Source organism: Aythya marila (genome assembly GCF_965140915.1).
Source record: "Aythya marila genome assembly, chromosome: 2".
Lineage (NCBI taxonomy): Eukaryota > Metazoa > Chordata > Aves > Anseriformes > Anatidae > Aythya > Aythya marila.
The window spans coordinates 1831494-1852370 of NC_139043.1; the positions used below are offsets into that span (position 1 = coordinate 1831494).

Consider the following 20877-nt stretch of genomic DNA (forward strand, 5'->3'; position numbering starts at 1 on the left):
AGCGTCTTGCCCTCATAAAGCTCTATTTGTCTCCAGCCAGGCTGTTTGGTTGAGCGTGTGGGGAGCATGTGAGGGACTCTCATGAGCAGCCTCACAGTCTCGGGGCTGTGCTCTTGCCTCGGGGTGAGCTTTCCCTGGAGCTCACAGTCCATCGCAGCTCTGATAAGCGTTCAAAGGTGATGGCCTGAAACCTGTGGAGCTGGTGGAGAGGGGGGAACAAGCTCTCTTTGTGAGGCTGCTCGAGCTTGCTGCTGCGTGCTGGAGACAACGCAAAGCCACAGCTTTCCAGGACGCCTGTGCTGGGTGCGGTGAATGAAATCTTTCATTCGGTTCCCCAAACAGTCTAGGAAGATCCTCAGCTTTTGTCCTGAATGGCGTTGCGGCCCACTCCAGGATACATCATGGAATCATAAAATCACTGAATCATAGAATGTTTTAGGTTGGAAAGGACCGTAAGGATCATCTAATTCCAAACCCCTGCCATGCCCAGGGCCCCCTGCCCCATCCAGCCTGGCCTTGGGCACTGCCAGGGATGGGGCACCCACAGCTCCTGGGGGCAGCCTGCACCAGGCCTCACCACCCTCAGAGGGAAGGATTTCTGCCTCAGATCTAACCCAAACCCACCCTTTGATGGCTTAAAGCCATCACTCCGTGTTCTATCCCTACACCCCATGCCCAAGAGAACCTCCCCAACCCTCCTGCACCCCCTGCAGGCCCTGAAGGCTGCTGTGAGGTCTCCCCACAGCCCTCTCTTCTCCAGGCTGAACAACCCCAACTCCCTCAGCCTGTCTCCACAGCAGAGCTGCTCCAAGCCCTTTGATCACCTTTATGGCCCTTCTCTCACTCCAACAGGTCCCTGTCCTTCTGATGCTGGGGCCCCAGGGCTGGGCACAGGGCTCCAGGTGGGATCTCATGAGAGCAGAGCAGAGGAGGACAATCCCCTCCCTCACCTTGTTGACCATGCTACTTTTGATGCAGCCCAGGACACGGTTGGTTTCTGGGCTACAAGCACACATTGCTGGCTCACGTTGAGCTTGTCATTTACCACCACCCCCAGGGCCTTCTCCTTAGGACTGCTCTCAGTCCATTCCCCACCCAGCCTGTGTTTGGGTTTGGGATTTCCCTAGCCCAGATGCAAGACCACAAATGGCCACGATTGACAATGACTTCAAGTGCTGGTAGCTTTTAGGCTATCGGATTGAATCCTGGTTTGTCACCATGACCATGCTGTGGACCTAGACTTTTCAACCTAGAAAATCAGGCACTGAAGAAGAGGTGTGCAATAAATAGGAGGAGATATATTTGTAAAAATCATGAAGAGGGTAATGGGAAATGGTTATCTGGTGTCTCTCTTAATACTGAGATTGGGAAAACAGGACTGAAAATTTTGGCGTAGGTGCAAAGCAAATGAAAGGTAGTGGCTTTATAAGCAGAAGGTGAAGCTATGAAGCTCTTTGCATACAATTTTGTTTAAATGGATTCAGAAGGTGATTAGATGAGCTAAAGGAAGAAAGAAAAACACCCAAAGTTTTCAACACTAATGTAATAACGTTGCTCTAGAGGGTCTCTGAGTAAGAGGTTACTGAGGGCTGGGAAGGTCAGCGGGAAACCACTGGTGTGTGTTTGCTCTGTTCTTGCAGTTGTTAGTAGTAGTACTGCTAGTAGTTATGAGTACCCTGATAAGTCCTTATCCACCCTCAGTGCTATCCCCTGTCATTGTTATCCACCATCAGTTATCACCATCAGTAATAGGACACTTAGGGGGGTGGACTTTTAACCTGATCTAGATCAGCCTTTCTAGTGTAAAAAAGAAAAAAAAAAAAAGGGGGGGGGGGGGGGGGAGAAAAAAAAAAAAAGAAAAAGGAAAAAAAATAAAAATAAAAAGGGAAAGCGATTTTCCATTTTCACTGATGGCAGATGGGATCTCCAGCCAAGTCCATCCCACTCTGAAAGACTGATCTTTGGAGAACTGTCACCGAGGATGTGCTCCAAGTTCCCCGTGCCTCCTGCCCATCTGTACTGCTGCTTCTCCAACAGCTCATGGACCACGTGCAGCCAGCCTCTGTTGGGCTGCCCAGCATCTGCATGACACCTCTGGCTGCTTAGCTGGCAGCTCAGGGCTTGGATAGCTAGGACAGTCTGGCAACATCACAGACACAGTCTCAGGAGCTTTTCGGCTTTCCTTTCCATGTGTGTCAGAAGGACCAGTCTGATTCTGGCTCCTGCTCTTTGGGACAGGAGATCTCATACCTGTCTCGTGTCCCACAAAGCCTGGAGATGGTCGAGCCAGGTGTCGCTGGGGTCTGTTTATGTTGCTTGCTTCTGCTACCCAAGGCTGAAGCATCACCCTTGATTACCAGAGCAATGAACACCCCTTCTTTGGGTGCAGGAAAGCATCTCCTTCAGAACAAGGCTTTCCCTCTTGATTGTCTGAAAATCTGTTGCTTCTTATGGTTGGCTTGCAACTAAAAAATTCTGTACATCATATCAGCATCCAGCTCACGTGGCTTTTGTTTCCAGCTCTTGAACTTTCTTACCCCTTTCTTTCACGCTCAGAGAAAAGGCTTGGCTGGTATTCCAATCCTTACAAACTCTCCTTTATCAATATGAATGGGTTTTTAAAAGTCATCTCTGATTGAAGCTTCCAGCCTGCATCAAGCAAAATTGGGAAAAAAAAAAAAAAAAAAAGCTCATGTATTTTCAGTGTCAATCACTGCAGACTCAATGAAATATCCAATTATTCCAAGCAACACATGATTATGGGCTATTATCCTGCTGTCCTGCAACATAAACTCTGGAAGAAAGTGTCCTGGGGTACAGCAATAACATAAAAATACCAGCTCTTAGGCACTAGAAGAAACAGTTAAATTCATACCAGTCTTGTGGAAGTGGAGGTAAAATGTTCTCACTGTGATTTGTTAGCACTTCAAATTACTGTTTTATTGTAAATGGAAACTAAATCATAGAAGAAATCCACCAGCTATCCAGAACCAATTTTTAAATATAAATTACACAGTAAAATCAAAGTAAGTTTTAATAAGAAGTATTTTTTATTATTTTATTTTATTTTATTTTATTTTATTTTATTTTATTTTATTTTATTTTATTATTTTATTTTATTTTATTTTATTTTATTTTATTTTATTTTATTTTATTTTATTTTATTTTATTTTATTTTATTTTATTTTATTTTATTTTATTTTATTTTATTTTATTTTAATCCTGGGGACCCAGGCAGAGTGAAATAGATTCCCATTTCCTCTTTGAGCAAAGGACTGATTTCTTGTGTCATTACCTTGCATGTAGGACTTGCCATAGGGCTTGGTGGGGGTTAGAGCTGCTCTTAGTACTGTTGGGACCAGACTGACACATGTCCAAACTCAACCTGAGCGTAGTGCCTGTTTTAGGGAAACAGCCATGCAAACCAGAAAGTGCCTACAGGAGAGCCAGAAGAAAACTTCAGAGATTTCAAAGATGGCATCAGGAGGAGAAGTTAATTTTATTTATTTATATTATTATTTATTTATTTAGCCCATTTTCAAGACTGGGAGACAGGAACGGATTCATCCTCAGTTTTGAGGTTTAGCAGCTGACTTCTCCAGAACCACATGCTGGACTCAGAGAAGGACATTCACAGCAGAAAAGAGACACTACAGATAGACAAGTGAAATTCCTGTGCCTCAGCTCAAAATCTTTAAGCTGTGGAGAATGCCAGCTGATTTTATCTTGTGTGGTAGAAAATACAATATAATGAGTGAACTTCTGTCTGCCTTTTTCTATTATACCTAGTAAATGACTGCCAGGATCATGAAATACCAATGTAATATAAATCTATTATTGCACTCGTCTGTTTCATTAAATCATCTGGATGTGGACTTCGTGAGCAAAAATCCATTTTAAGTACAGTGAAGAATCTGCCATGCTGCTTTTAGATTCTTTTACAGGTCTACAAATCTCTGGCATCAGCTATCATGCGAGGCAGTTTGAAGACAATGGAAGAAGTTCTGTGATGCGTTAAAAAGTTTGTGTCTGTAGCTGAAATATTCTCTTCTCCTTTGAAACTTGTTTGTGTGGGAATTAGATCATCTCCAGACATGCTCCAAGTGAGAACAAAGGTACATGATTGGATATAATTGAGGTATGCAAACATTTTAGGATACAAATGGGAAAGCTGGAAGTGAAAAGTGAATTAGAAATTATATGGTCCCATCCACCCCCCCAAAAAAAAAAAAAAGAAAAAAAAAAATAGGAGTTTTTATATGTTATATATATTGTTTATAATATCTATTATATATAGATAATTATTACACAATAATCTATATATAATATAAATCATAATTATGATATATAAAATTATATAATTATTAATTATTATATATTATTTATATATACATGTTTATATTATATTTATAGTATATTATATGATATATATTTATATATACATTTATATATATTATAATATATTTATATATATTTAAAGTATATTTAAGAAATAAGAAAATAATAAGTTAGGATAAGCTTATTACTCCATCAACATGAGAATCCAGGAGAATAAAATCATTATTAATTGCTTTGATTTGCATAAAAAGCCCATACTTTTCTTTAAAAAAATATTTTTTTTCTAGAGTAGAGGAGAGGGTAAGGTAAGAAGAGAGACAGGAAAGCAATTGCTCAATGGATTAGATATGTACCATGGGCCCAGTGAATGCTGAAAAATTAGCTGGAGCAATCTGCACTGTATGTGAGAGCTTATTAGGGAGGGAAGGGAAACCTGAGGTAGCTTCAGGAAGGCAGAGATACAGCCTGTCTTCATGCAGAGGCAGACAGGATGGTAAAGGAAGGGGCAGATGGAGTTTTTCAACTTTGGAAGATACCAGAATGAATTAATTAGAAATTCATAAGCACTTGGAAGTACTTCTATGGTGATGGAAAACAACCCCTATGAATCTGTCAAGAAGAAATCCTGTCAAACCAATGTACTTTCGGTTTTGACAAGATAATGGGAGCAGGGAGGAATAGGAGACTGTGTTGTGTCTTGGTTCTGACAAAACATTTGGCACTGTCTCATATGATCCCATCATAAGCAAACTAGTAAATAACAGTATTCATCTTCCCTCTACTGGATGGGCATTAGGTGTCTGACTCTGAGCCGGTCACCCTGAGGCAGAGATAAAGAGGAGTGTCCAGAGGTGATTCATCTCATCCATCTTGGCCACTGAACTTTAGGTGGAAAACATTGTGCTCTGCAGGTGCCCATTTCTCTCCCCTGACTTTAAAGATAGCCTTGGGTTACTGGCTCAGCATTTTTCATCTGTCTTTTAGACACCCAACTTAAGGCAGAAGAATCTTACTCGAAGTTTAAATTTATGACCACTTCTTTTTATTTTCTTTCTTTCTTTCTTTCTTTCTTTCTTTCTTTCTTTCTTTCTTTCTTTCTTTCTTTCTTTCTTTCTTTCTTTCTTTCTTTCTTTCTTTCTTTCTTTCTTTCTTTCTTTCTTTCTTTCTTTCTTTCTTTCTTTCTTTCTCTCTCTCTCTCTCTCTCTCTTTCTCTCTTTCTCTCTTTCTCTCTTTCTCTCTTTCTCTCTTTCTTTCTTTCTTTCTTTCTTTCTTTCTTTCTTTCTTTCTTTCTTTCTTTCTTTCTTTCTTTCTTTTTCTTTCTTTCTCTCTCTCTCTCTCTCTCTCTCTCTCTTTCTCTCTTTCTCTCTTTCTCTCTTTCTCTCTTTCTTTCTTTCTTTCTTTCTTTCTTTCTTTCTTTCTTTCTTTCTTTCTTTCTTTCTCTCTCTCTCTCTCTCTCTCTCTCTCTCTTTCTCTCTTTCTTTCTTTCTTTCTTTCTTTCTTTCTTTCTTTCTTACTCGTAAAACTCAAACTTTCTTATTATGATCACTCTTGAAAAGGTTATTTGCTGAATTGTAGTGGTGCTCAGAAAATTAAATAATAGATGCCCAGATCTTCCGTTCCGAAGCTATCTGCTGAATGAGGCACTTCACAACCAGGGAACTGGTCCTTGTGGCATCTTGTTTTGCCATTAGCAGCTAAGGAAGGTGCCAAGAAGCAGGGAGCCAGGTTACCCAGAAACAGGTGAATTCATGGTGTGGACCAGGAACAGGAACCTATTTTTTCAGGTTTCCATCGACTAGAAAAATGTCTGCATAGTCAGTTTTGATGAAGTGATATCTCCAGCCAAAACTGACCCATTCCTCTTGGATTTCTGATTGCCTAGCATTTACTGCAGTGTTTCCTTCATATTTTTTTTTTTTTTTCAATCAGATATCTGCCCAGGCTTCAAAGTTAGAGATACAGGTAGAGAAATCATTCATCTGATATACTCTTATTGTCTGCTAGTTGGAAAGGAGAGTGATCTAATGGATAAAATATGCATTAGGCTCCTTTAGCGAAAATAAATCTAACCATTCCCAAATCATTGCTAGGTCATTAACATTTTAACTGAAGAAAAAAAAAATATATATATTTTTTTAAATTTATTTTCTGGCTTTGTGCAAATGCACACACCTGTCACCTGGGTAGGAATTTCCAAAAGAGAAATTGCACACTCCTTTTTGATCTCTTCAGGACTACAAATGTTTTGGAAAGCATCTGCTGGACAGCTTTCTGGGCTGTTTCCTTCTGCTAATGAGAGAGTGGTTTATTTTATTTGCCTTTTGTGTCTTTCAGTTGTTCCTATTGTTTCAAGCTGGGGTTAGTAAAAGTAAGTTCTAAGTAACAAACAGCCTCCAACACTGCCCTGTCCTCATCCATGCCAAGGTACGATTTTATTGTATTTGTAGCTTTTCCATTTGTGCCCGAGGAGTCCTTCTGACAGCATTCATGACTCTGCTAAACAAGGAAACTGAACTGGGGACTGGTTAGTGTCTCATACACAAAAGCTGGGCAAAATACTTTGCAACAGTAGGCAGAGGATGTATGAGCTTTTCAGCCATCTACATTATTAAGCCAAGTTTCTGAGTCAATGCCCATGAGAGTTAGATGCCCTGTAAAGCTGCAGTGGAAATACTTGTATGTGTGTCTGTGCATGTGCTTTTCTTTCTGTGTGCAGAACCTAAAATGAGTCACATTTCGTGGTAAAAGTCAAGGAAGACCCTGTTCCCCATAATAAAAGACAGCCTAGAGAAGACTATGTGGTCAGAGTGTTTTTAGTTTTTTTTTTTTTTTTTTTCTTCCTTTTTTTTTTTTTTCTTTTAATATAAGGATTTGAGCCTAAACATCTCATGGGTACCTTAATTGGTTATGTCAGGAGTTCAGGTCACTGATTCTAAACAAAATGTCCTCACCATCCAGCAGCACCTTCTCCAAACTGATGCATTTGCACCAATTTCTTCCATTTCAAAAAGACAATGCTATTTTTAATAAAGAAATTCCAAGCATTTTATCAGAAATGTTCTAAACAAACACCAATCATGTGCCCATAGTAAGCTAGGCCTTAAAAGGATCAAATGATACATCACCTTTAGTGAATATAAGAAGTAATTAGTTATCAGTTAGAAAGATAAGATTTTACAATAAATTATTTTGTTGACAAACGTGGTATCATGCAAATCAGAGTCAGAAAGTTACTTGGTATTTTCTATTGTTCCCAGAGTTCTTGGTTTAAAATTTGTTATTTCTTTTAAAAGCTTTTACTAAAAATGACTCAGGTTGCAGAACAATTCCTGAACATTTTGGCATGATGAAAGTAGACTTTGATAAGAAGGCTGTGGAAACTTTCTACTTCCATTTAGTGGAAATAGAAAAGTTACAAAATAATTAATGAGAAACAGAAAAAAAATAAATATATTTTAAATGTGCATGAAATTATTATTTTTTAGTATTTCATTCAAACTTTTACATCTTTGACCTGTGAAGTAGAATATCTCTTAAACATGCTTTCTTCATATTGTATTGGGAGTCAGCCTCATGCCCCTTTAGCTTGGTCTATACTTCCACAGACAGTGTTCCTAAAGACATTCTATAAAATACTCCAAAATACAGTATGGTTACACCCCATAAACCTTTTTTTTTTTTTTTTTTTTTTTTTTTTTTTCTGTTTGAGGAAATTGTGGAAGTTGGCTCTTGCACATTTCAACAATGCTACCCAGCCAAGCATAAGAATAAGGGAGCAGAATGGAAAAAAAGAAAGAAAAGAAAAGAAATACACCAGACTTTGGAACATTTATTTGTTGCCAGGACTTTAGGTATTTTCAATTTAGGAACATTTTCCAGCTTCTCTATTAAAAACCTTTTCTTAGTTATAAATAAAGCTTGTTTAGCAGAAGTGAGTGTCAAATGAAATTTCTTTTGATAGTAAAATTTCCCAGTCAAGGATCCCTGCTCTTTCAACATTGGTGTAGTCAGAAGCAATGAATCTTTTGAGAAGAGATCTTTGAATTGAAGCAGTTCTTGCAGAAATGCCTTTGGCAGTTTGTTTTTCTGGATTATTTCTTAATGTAAAGGACAGCGAAAAGACTGAAGTCTTGTATTGGAAGCATCAGACTCTTGGTGTTATGAGAACATGCTGGTGGCAGAGTATTCATTCTTTTTCTCTCATCGCCAATTTTCTCTTTGTGTTCCTAGATGGGAGACAATATTCCAGATTCTCAGCTGGTGGAAATTTATCCTCTGCTGTCTAGAGTCAAAGTAGTATTCTCAGTTTTGGATGGCATGCAGAAAAAAATAAATAAATGTGTTGGGAATAGCTGAGGTAGGGTTAATCTTAAATTAAGGTAGAAGTGTGATCAGATGACTTCTTTAGGTCCCTTTTTCATCTTTTTCTCTATGATTCAGTGATGCTGGAGTGCAGGTAGGGAATCTTGTTCATGGCCAGTCATACAACCTGTACATTGACTGGTTCCTCTGAGTGTCAAATTAGATTTTACAGTGAAATTTAATTAAGAAGTAACTGTTCAACTAAAGTAAGAGAAGAACATTTCCATTACAGTCTTCCCCTCTCTCTGTAGGGTTTTCACTTGGTTGATTTCTTTCTTGTTTTCTTTCTTTGTCTTTTTAGGGGGGCTTAGATGGGGAAGTCATCCTTTTTCCCATCCCAGAACTTCAGCAAGTCATTAAAGTTCCTCTTGCTTCACTGAAGTGAAGGCTATTTCAAGTGTTTAATCTTCTTCAGCACCTCTGTGGTGGCAGGATGTCCTGTAGGTGATATTCTACCATGTCTGAGAGGGTCTGTGGAAGAGTCTGGATGGCCAGCTCTGGCTGGAGGCTGAACGAGTCCAATAAAAGCTGTTTACAATATCCCAGGTGGTGCCTGGTCTGGATCTACTGATCTAAGCAGTGTAAAATCTTCTCGTTTCACTTTTTCAGGATGTAATTAATTCATGTATCAGAAAGTAGGTGAAAGAATCGAAGTAGAAACTGAAATAAACTGCAGGTGTCACAGGAAACAGGACTTAGTAAGCCAACTAGTTAAAACCTTATCTTCCAATAAATAGAAATGAATAAATGCTCATTAATTCCAGAGCAGCCAAGGAAAGAAGGATTTGTGTGTTTTGCTCTGCCAGAAGGAATGAGACAAACAGAGTCCCTGGCCATCTGAGTCTACAAAGAGACAAATGGCCTGTTCTGTAGAAGCATGGTGAGGAACGGAACTGACCACAACAGAGTCGTGTAATTACAGATTAGACATTGCTTTCTGTCACCTCTAAATCAATTTCTCTCTCTACTTGTCTAGAACAGGTCTGGTTCATTTCTTATCTTAAATAATGGCCATTCACATGAGGAGCAGGATTCACCTTCCGAAATGTACGCATTTATTTTTTTTTCTTTTTTTTTTTTTTTTTTTTTTTGTAGATACTTTGTGCTATCTGATATATCCATGCAGAGCTGGAAGATTGGACACTGGATTTAAGGGAGACCCCTGCCTGTCTGGAGAGGAGGCCTGGCAGGTCCCTTGAGGCATTGCAATTGTAGTAATCTCTGTTCAAAGTGCTGAGTCCCACTGGTACTGGAATATTGGTCCTCCAGTGAGATGGCAGCTGTTTGTAGCAGAGTGGTCTAGATGATCAGAGTTACAGAAGAAGCCAGTACTGTATCCCATTAATATAAACACGGAGTCACAAAAAATTTTGAATTGTATTGGCAGCCCAATCCTATTGTCTGAACTCAGGCCATTTTGGGCAGCAAAGAAAGGAAAACAACAAATGCTATGCATCATTGGAGAAGAAGCCCTGCCAAAGAACTGCGTCCACAGGGATCATGGCAGAAAGAGAGACCCAAAGCAACATCTTCCATGTGGCAGTAGCTCGATTCAATGGGTAATGTTAAATGAAAGGGATGCATTTCATCGGTCTCCTGTTGATGTCAATCTTGTGTATTGAGATCAAAAATTGACCTTTCTAAACTGAAATGTTTCCCTCCAGGAAAGTTTAAATATTTTGACTTTGTTCCAGTTTGAGAGGAAAACAAACATCCAAATATCAGAGTCTTCTTGTGCAAGAGCAATGTCATTGCCCCATGTGCTCTGCCGTTGCATTTATTACTTTGTTCATTGCATCTGATTTTTATTTTTTTTTTCCAGTGGAAAGTTTTAAATGGAAATGATTGAGGTTGGTTTTGAAGACTGGCGCAAGGCTGAACATACTTGTCTGGGATTTCTTCTCTTCCCCTCCTCCTTTTCCAAGTAAAGTGATAAATTGAATCATATATAGATTCCACAAGCACATGTCTAGACTTCATGTGCACATGAGCATGCATTTGAATGCAGTCATGCACATGCAGTGGCAAGAAGATAATGAAGACAAACAAAGCATCCTCTATGCCAAACAGTGGCAGTAGAGAAAAGGGAATAGTGAATAATTTAATAACACCATGCCAGAAATGTGAGGGAAAAATATCTAAAAAAGGAAAAGGGAGAGCTGATTGCTGCATGCCCAACTCTCAGAGAGAAACAGATCATTAGCTGAGAGGTAGGAGACTTCCTGGAGTACAGTAAATAATATAGTAATTGTCCAACATGACAACAATATTCATCTTCTTAATTTCAGCCATTTAAAAATTCATTTCTAGGATATCTCAGATGCTTATCTTTGTGTGGGATTGAAAGCCAATATAGTCTTCTTTCTTGAATGACTCTAGAGGAAACCTAGAGGTTTACTTTAAACTAGACAACTCAATTTTACATGGCTAAAGGTAGGTGAAATTGATCCCTTTTTTTTTTTCCTATCCATCCCCTGCTGCTGCTCAGACTCCAGTTGAAGACACTGTATACTCATTAACTCCAAGAGAGTTTCTAGTGTTCTAGTGAGCTAATAAAGGAAGGAATTTATGATTTCAGAAAAAGGATAAACATCAAGATCCTTGCTCCCAACAAATAGCCTTGGAAAAGAAAAAAAAATAGAAAAAAAAAAAAAAGAAAAAAAAACAGAAGGCAGGCTGGGGGGGGGGGATGCTACTTAGGCAGAAGTCTTGAAATAGAAAGTTGGTCCAACATTGCTGTGAGATGTCAGCAATTTTTAACTGAGCTTTGCCTGGAGATATTCAACTGGTTGGAACTAATCCATTTCCAGAAGAGGTGAATCAGTGTCTAGCAATTCACTAAGACAGTTGCCCAAGTGCTGTTTGCTGAAAATCTGCATTTCATTGCCTTCATGAGGGTAGAGTCCACTGGCACGCACAAGTGCATCCAAGGAGGCAGCCCCAAGGTCTCGTTTGAGCTGGTGAGTACAGGAACTGAGGCTGTCAAGCAGAACATCTCAGCCAGACCATAAACCTTTGTGGGTGTGAGATGAGACACTGGGAGTGGGTGAGGGGTGGGGAAGAAAAAGTGCTGTGCAAACTAGGGAAGTTTTGTCACCGAGTAAGTGTAAATTGGCCCTGGTTATGCTCCAGCTGCAATAAGAAAGATGGTCTCTGCCCATCCCAGGGGAGTGAATCCCAAATGAACTTTTTCAGGAATAATGGGGATGGACACTTGAATACAGAGTAGCATGCATTTCCTTAGGTGTTATGTAACAGATTTTCCTGAAATAAGAGAGACCTGGATTAAAACGTAAATAAATCTCTTTTATATTGGTTTTAGTTATAGTCAGATACTGCAGAGATTTGCCACTAGCCTTCTGAATGAGTCTGGCAGCATTTTACTCAAGTCTTTGCATGCAGAAAGGGATAATGCATTTATCTTCCTAGGACACAAAGGATAGCCAAGATATTAAGCCCCTTGTTTAGGATTTGAATTACATTAAACCCCAAACCTAAGAAAACCCCTTTCTGTGAGACTGTCCTTTAGGACAGCTATTACAGTTGAGAGTCAGCTTGCATATTGAGACAGCTGAAATTAGAGGTGAGATTCAGCCAAAGCTTCAGACATCTGAAGTGAAGGTATAGGCCTTGCATAGGGTAATTTCTTCACATGGAATCAACCACAAGTGGAAACCTTTTGAAAAGACTCTGATCAGATCTTTCTCCTGAGACAGCCACAGCATTCCTGAAGGTGGAAAACAAGACACTACGTTGGTTAACAGCATTAAAGGCAACAAGGTGAGTAGTCTTTTTGGACCTTATTCACTTATGTGGTGCTACTCAAACACGAAGATTAGGCTACGAAATCTATGGTTACATGCCTGTCCAGTCAAAGTGAGTGTTCTAGGCTCCCCCTAGGGTCAGTGGAGAGAGGCAGGCATTTCCTGAAGGTGACTGGATGAGGCACCATTCTTTGGAGAAACCTTTGAGGTAGTCTGCATCATCTGCAGAGAGGAAAAACTTATGTTTTAGACAACCAATGTTCAGTTCAATGAATCCCATGTGTCACTTCCCATGAAGTCTGTTTTGTTTTATAAACCACTTTTGATTTGCTCTAATTTTTAGCCCAGTTTCTTAAAGCTATGACTATGTATTGGAAAACCCTATTAAAAACAAACAAACAAGCAAAGCCCCACTATTCTGTAACATTTGTGTTGAACATCCCAGCAGAATGCCTGTTTTGTCCTTTGTTACCCAGTGAGTTAACCTGTGGACATCATCCATCCTCCCCAAAGCTGAGGCTGTTAGGTGATAGTGGTCAATGAGGCCTACATCTTCTGAAAACTCATCAGAGAGGGTTTCTAGTTCTGGAGACTCTGGGTAGATTATGGTTCCTAAATATCTAGCATGGCATTCTCTATAGCCTACCTGAGAGGAATACCTGTGTTCATGTCATAAATGTGACTCGTTATTTAAAGAGGAATCTCACTGGCTCGACTGACTAAGGCATGCATGCTATCCTGATGCCACTCTTAACCTACTCTTTATATAAATAAGTTTATCTCTTGTTGCTGTATTATTTTAGAGGAATCTCCATGACTTCTAATTTTCTAGGGATGGGCCGCTTTGTGACAAGGGCACTGGTCTGCATTCAGAAAATGTTCTAGTTTCATTGCTGAATGTCATATTTGGATTGACTACTTGGGTACCCAAAATAGTTGCGCCCACCATTTCTTTCCCTTTGCCTGAATAAAGTACGGGTCCAACAGGCTGGGCAATATAGACTGGCCAGATCATTGATTCCTTGACCTTAGATTTCACAATATTTGTAACATATCTGTTTTATAGGGCTTTACTGACTTCTCTTGTAGTAAGCAGGATTTAAATCACTTAAATTTAATAATTTCTGACTGTCATCTAGTCTTAAGCAGTTTTGTAGGTATTGTACCTAGGATTTGTTCACCACAGAGACCTACCCTACTCTGTGCTGAACTGCTCTCTAGAGAAGCTGATCTCTCATCGTGGACTCTAGAGGGAGCCTGGATGACTGCTTTAGAGTAGATACGCAATTTCTAGATAGCTAAAATGAAGTGATACAAATCCTGGCATGTCTGTTTTCTATCTAGCAGTTGGTATTGCATTTCCCTATCTCAGCAAAATGCAGCATTCAGTCTTGGAAGCTGTGTACTTCTAATTGTATTTTATTTACTCTTGTGAGATGCTATTATAAAACAGTAGGTACCATAAGTGACATCCAATGATAATGGGGACCTTTATACGCTGATGAAAGACTTCTATGGCCATTACTTTGCTGATGAATACAAGAAATTACAGAAGCCATGGTAAATATTGCTGTTTTGCAGTGGTAAGGGAAAATTCCTTAGATCATTAATGAATGCAAGAAAAAATATGTATTAATCATATTTAGTTCTATCTTTCCACATCAGAATAATCAAGGTGATTATAGTTATTTTATAACATTATACTTAATTTTTACCGCAGATCTGTTTTGCCCCTGTCCTTGTCTGTCTGTCAGGCCTCTCAGTCGCTGTGTCAGTAACTTTTGAACCTGTTGCTCAATTTTAAATAAATTTAACAGCAGGATGAAAGTTCTGTAAATACCACGTTACTGCAAACTTTGCTGAAATATTTTGCTCTGAGGAGAGGAAAAATTCCAGAAAAGAACCACCCCCAGGGAGAGGTTGCAGAGTGAAATCCTCACCAAAGAAACAGTGAGGATGGAACTACGGGAAAAAAAAGATTGTAGGTTTTGATGTCCACAGAACAGCTTTTCCTTTCATTCTCTTTTGTTTAAAGAATAAACTGTTTCTCTACATCTGTCCCAAAGTTGAATAAGATTGATTTATTATGTAGGATGAGTAAACTGTAATTATGTCATTGCATTATGGTCTGCTGAGTGTGAGCGGACAAATCCTAGTTTAGAAACATGTTATTAAAAAAACAAGCAAACAAACAAAGAAACAGAAAATAGAGAACCCCAAATCCCAGTCCTGTAGTAAAATTCGCTTATACACATTTTTTGTATTTTTTGTTAGTGGTCACTTTTGCAATGTTGATTTCAGCAACACAAGGTCACCCAGAGGGAAGTTATGAATAAATGTTATTGGAAGACTCTTGAGAAAACTTAGATGTAGAAGGATTCCCTGACAAGGATATTGTTATAAGAGGGAAGAGAAGGAATGGGAAGGGAAGGAAAAGGAAAATGAATGAGGTAAATGGGGAAGAAACAGTTTTCTGAACTATATCTGAATTTCTTGACACTGATCTCCGTTTACTTATTTATTTATTATTTTGCTTTCTTGAAGCTTACAAAGGAAATAACAACAGTAGGGGCTGGGAAGAAAGTGTATGATACGACCAGGTTTGCTGTTGACACCCTGCTAGTAAATTCATTCAGGCTAAAGAAAGCTCTAACAAAGCTGAGGACTATGTTACAACAGCACCTCACCGAGAACAATGTGTTTTTTCTCAACACTGCAGTTATAGTAAGATTTATGGCTTCTACTCCAAGAGTTTAGCTTCTTAGCAAATGAGTCAGGCAAAAAAATGTCTTGCTCACAGATGGTGAGCAGAGTCATGGAGAAATTAAGTGACTTGATGGGGGTCATAAAAACAGACTGTTATAGAGTTGGGAAGTGATCCCAAACCCTTTAAATCCTTGCTTGATGACTTACAATAAGGTTGTCAATGAATATTAGCTCTATGCAAGTAGGGTGCCGAGTTTAAGTCAGTTATCTGGATTCCTTTTTTTTTTTTTTTTTTTAAATTTTTTTTGCCTACATCAAAGAGCGAACAGCTCCAGATGTTTTGTTTCACCCAGCACTGTTGTCTGCCTTCAGGTGGGACTATCAAGCTTGGACTGATGCTCCTTTGGCTCCTATTTGCAGATTCATTCTAAAAAGATTTGAGCAGTATGCCACACACAAAAAGGAAGCCATGTTTGCCTTAGAATGACTTCTTGCCACAGTACAATCTCTTTTTACATGTCAGTCACTATATAAGCACTGTTGGACAACCAAATTACTCATCCAAGCACTGTGGACAGCCTATTGCAACTGAATTATTGAGGCCTCGATAGACATAATCTCAATTTATTTAAAGTCCCTATATGCTAAGCAGTCATAGAATCATTTCAGTTGGAAAAGACCCAAAAGGTCATCAAGTTGAACCATCACATAACAAGACAAATTCCACCACTAAACCACATCCACACATCTCTTGGATACCTTCAGGAATGGCAGCTCTACAACATTGCTGGGCAACCTGTTCCAATGTCAAACCACTCTTGCCATGAAGAAATGTTTTCTGAAATAATTTTTGAAGTCAGTATTGGTTGCCTATGTTGCCAGCAGAGATGAACTCACAATCACACTTCCCTCTAAGCCCTTCTGTTCCAACTTTTTGGCCAAGCCATCGCACTTGTGCAGATTGTGTTGAACCAGGATGGAAAGCTGATACAGAATAAAAATAAATACATTTTCTTGGGCTTATTTTAACCCAAGAGGTTTCTTGAAGGCATATGTTGATCTCAGAAATGTGGGTGGCATTACTTGCCACATACAAGTGGCATGGTGTGGAGGGTCAGGAATGAGCAGGCAGGTGAGCAGAAGGAGGGTGAGACCACCTCTTTGGCAGCGCCACCTCTTTGGGTGGTTTAATTTATGCTTCAACAGAATGGGAAGCCCAAGAAATACATCTTTGCTGGTAGAATCTAAGTGTTTTTCAGCCTACAGAGAAAGTTAGTGCTTGTGTTGCACACACAAGTACAAGTATTTGTGTAACGTTCAGTGGAAAATTTAAACCAAAGAGCAAACAAAGAGTCTGCGTTACACTGAAGAACAGATTTTTGTGTATGTACATGGACATCTCATCCTCCTCACCATGAACATCAAGTCACCAGGCAAAGAAAACCTTCCATTCCATGCCCTTTGAAAGGCCAAAGCAGTGAGAACTGCAGGACTTGGTAGTACTTGTATAAAGTCAGAATTATTTTCTAATTTGATTATTTATGTGCCAATTGTCTAAGGGCAGAGAGAATGCAAAGGAGTCACTACTGCATGATTGGAAGGTAAATACAAGGTAATCAAGGTTGCGGGAGAGGTTAACTTGGGGATTATTTTTTCTCTGCTAAATGACTTTCTTTAGAATTTTTATAGGCTTTAGGCAACTGATTTATCTAACTTCATCTGCAGACAAGGTGAGCATCTAGTCGTGCAAGTTTCTTCAACAGCTACTGGATATATTAGACTGCATTTCATCCCCAGCATCTTATGCACTTACTTTAATATGGGGAAATTTGCCCTCTGAAAGTGCTGACATCCTTCTTCATTGCTGGAGGTTGTAATTCTATTGGAACATATTTAACTTTTTGATGACTGCTGGTAAGGAAATGCACCGAGTCTAACAGGAATTGAGTTATTTTTCATCATACCAGCCTGTATGGTGCTGTGTGTTAGATTTGTGACCAAAATAATGCTGATAACACACTAAAATAGCTAAAATATTGCTAGTGTTTGTACATTATCAAAGTCTTGTCTGTTCTGAACTCTGACCCCTGCCAGTAAATAGGTTGGGAGTGTGCAAGAAGTTGGGAGGGGACACAACTAGGCAGATGACCCAAACTAACCAAAAAGTTATTCCATGGAATCTTGCTCAGCAACAAAACAGAGAGGAGAGTTAGGGAGGTTAGCTATCATTTTGCTTGGGAACTGGCTGGCCATCAGTCTACCTATGGGAGGTAATGAGTTACAACCTTTGCATCACTTGTTTTATTTTTATTTCTTTCTCTCTTTTTCCACTTGTTCATTTATTTAAAAAAATATTTAACTCAATCCCTAAGTTATCTTGCTTTTACTCTTTTCCACCATCCCATTAAGGTGGAGGGATAGGGCAAAGTGAGTGAGTAGCTGTTGTGCTTAACGGGCTTCTGGGGTTAACCCACAACAGGGAGATAAACTGGTTGTTAACATCCAAGTTACTTCATAGGTAAAACAGGCATTTCAGAGGATGAAACAAAGCTGCTTTCTTAAGGACTAGCGTTTGAACATTTCTCCAAATCTTCCATGACACTTCAATTAGGAAAGAGTTAGTCACTGGTGGGTTAGTCCAAGTTATTTCCACGCTGAATGGCTTGCCTGTACGAGCTGGTGAGGCAGTACCTACGTACTGATCATCTAGACGTTTTACTACTAAACATATGCATAATGAATGAATTCAACCCATCCATCTTGCTGTGGGCACTGATTCATACATTTTCCTCTGCTGAGCTACTGATTGTCATGAACTGTGAAGAAACTCAGTATTCTGAGACTCCCAGCCCCTTTTCAGTTGAAATTGGCAGGAAGTTTCCAACATTATTAAGGAAAGAACCTGCCAACAAATGAGAAACAAACTAAAAGACATAAACTTTATTTTTTTTCCCAGGAAATTAGTTTAATAATGAAGTCCATTCTTTAAAAGAAAAAAGAAGGGAAGGGAAGGGAGCCTGGAGTATATTTCTAAACCAGTTTTATCTTATCTGGAGACTTACTTTAAACATAAATGAATGCTTACTGCCTATATAAGGCAGATATAAAATTGTTTAGGTGATATAATCTAACATGCTATATATTAACAGATTATACTTAGAACTCCTAAGGTCACTAAGCTGATATTTTTTTTTAATTTATTTTATTATTTTTTCCCTGTAGTATAGTATTGATGTGGTTGCTTTCATATCAAACTATGAACATGTGAGCATTTTTGGCCTAAGCAAGCTTTCTGTGAGTCTCTTTTTTTTTTTTTTTTTGCAGATAGAAGGCGATACAAATATTTAAATGATGTGTTTGAAATTATCCCAGCACCAGATTTCTCAACATGAACAAAGGACCAAAGACTTTAGTGGAAATAAAAGTGATTTGGATTCAAGACCAGGAAAGGTTTCTAACAAAAAGATAATGAAATGACAAAACTGATCATCTGGAGAGGAGTACCTAGCTTCTGTCCCTGGAGGCTTTTAGTAATAAAGAGATAGAAACAATGGGGATGGTTTAACAGACTTGGCCTTCATTTGGTGATGATCATGAGATCTCTGAGGGTCCCTTCTAAACTAATTTTCTAAGAAACAGGTTTTGATAACTTACGAGGAAAAAAAATAGTCCTGGCTAACATGAGCCGATAATCTGAGTAAACAAAGTGTGTTGTAGAATACATAGCTCCAGAGTCTCTTGACAGGCTTCTTGCATAAGGATGCTAAAAAGAATAAAATAATAGTGATTTTCAGTCTTTTAGAAATCATGCAGAAGATCTTCCATGGATGCTTTAGAAGGAATTTTCTGTCCTTTAGATGGATCCTGCTTTGTTATTGTCAGAGATATTTTCTCAAGCTGGTACTTAAGGGGACTTCAAATAGCAGCAGACACCAAATTTCAGTCACCAGAACTGTGCTTCAGGAGTGAGAGGGTTGAGTCAGCTAGTTCAATCTGCCTCCTCTTGTGGACAAGAAAGAAACCTCAGAAAATGACGTGTTTAAAAACTCAGCAGAGACTGTTAAAAGAGATGAAAGCAGAGAGCATTTTTAGCCACTAGAAAGGGCACTGCATACCAAACAGCAGGCCTTGTTTAGGCCTTCAAACATGATTCTCCTTTGAAGTTCAACTTTATGAAAAAGTCATTAGCAGAGATGTAGAGATGAGGAGGTAGCATGTGACTTTATTGCAGCAACCCTTGTCCCTTTTCACCCCACTCCCATATCACCGTAGGGTAACCCTGTGGAAGCCAAACACTGAAAGCTGATTAAAAAAAAACAAAACTGTTTTTCCATCCACCTTAGTTCATTGAGTTCGGAGGAAGGAGAGCACACAGACGTGTGTCTTGGTTTGGATTACAATGAACCTTCACCTCTGAGGCCATTTCAAAATGTATGGGCTTGCACTACAGGTAAAATGCAATTTGTAGTGAAATCACCACTGTTTTAGGGAAAGACACCAACTCTACTGTTTCTGTGCATAAGCAACCCTTCTAGGCAGCCAAAAGGTTATGTTTTATGGGAGACATGATAGAGCTCCTCAAATCCAAGGAGTGTTGCCCTTTGTCTGAAGTAAATGTTGTGGGAGGTTACCCGAACCATTAGATACATGGTCACTTGAACTTCAAATGGTTCTTTACCATAGATCAACTGAATTGAGTTTGGTTGTGTCTATGCTCTCTCCATGTGCCAAATTCATAGCATCACAGAATCATAGAATCATAGAATGGCATGGGTTGGAAGGGATCTTAAAGATCATCTTGTTCCAACCCTTCTACCACAGGCAGGGATGCCACCCACCAGATCAGGTTGTCCAATACCTCATCCAGCCTCCAGGGATGGGGCATCCACAGCTTCTCTGGTCAACCTCTTCCAGTGCCTCACTACCCTTACAGTGAAGAATTTCCTCCTAATGCCTAATCTAAATCTATCTTTTTTATTTTAAGACCATTCCACCTTGTCCTAGTATTACCTACCTGAGTAAAGAGCCCTTCTCCATCTTTTTTATAAGCCCTCTTCAAGTATTGAAAAGCTACAATGAGGTCACCCCGGAGCCTTCTCTTTTCCAGGCTGAACAACCGCAGCTCTCTCAGCCTCTCTTTACAGGAGAGCTGCTCCAGCCCTCTGAGCATCTTTGTGGCCCTCTTCTGGACCTGCTCTAACAGGTCCACATCTTTCTTGTGCTGGGTGCCCCAGACCTGGACACAGCACTCCAGGAGGGGCCTCATGAAAGTAGAGCAGAGGCGGACAATCACCTTCCTCCACCTGCTGGTTGCTCCTATGTTGATGCAGCCTAGGACGCAGTTGGCCTGGGCTGCAAACGCACACTACCAGCTCATGGCGAGCCTTTCATCCACCAGAACCCCCAAGTTCTTCTCTGCAGGGCTGCTCTCAATGAGTTCTTCTCCCAGTCTGTACTCATCTGGTACTGCAATTCAATACAAGGAGAAGAGAAGAGAAGAGAAGAGAAGAGAAGAGAAGAGAAGAGAAGAGAAGAGAAGAGAAGAGAAGAGAAGAGAAGAGAAGAGAAGAGAAGAGAAGAGAAGAGAAGAGAAGAGAAGAGAAGAGAAGAGAAGAGAAGAGAAGAGAAGAGAAGAGAAGAGAAGAGAAGAGAAGAGAAGAGAAGAGAAGAGAAGAGAAGAGAAGAGAAGAGAAGAAGACTTCAGTCT

General features: G+C 39.5%; 1 long non-coding RNA gene across 1 annotated transcript in view; it reads left to right on the forward strand.

The window, feature by feature from the left end:
• The first annotated feature begins 11555 nt into the window (after positions 1–11555).
• The window catches only part of LOC309874272, a 32498-nt gene continuing 23176 nt past the window's right edge, over positions 11556–20877 (forward strand). The window contains exons 1-2 of the long non-coding RNA XR_014316812.1: positions 11556–11660; positions 12417–12480. This is a non-coding gene — a long non-coding RNA (uncharacterized lncRNA). The remainder of the gene's footprint in view (positions 11661–12416; positions 12481–20877) is intronic.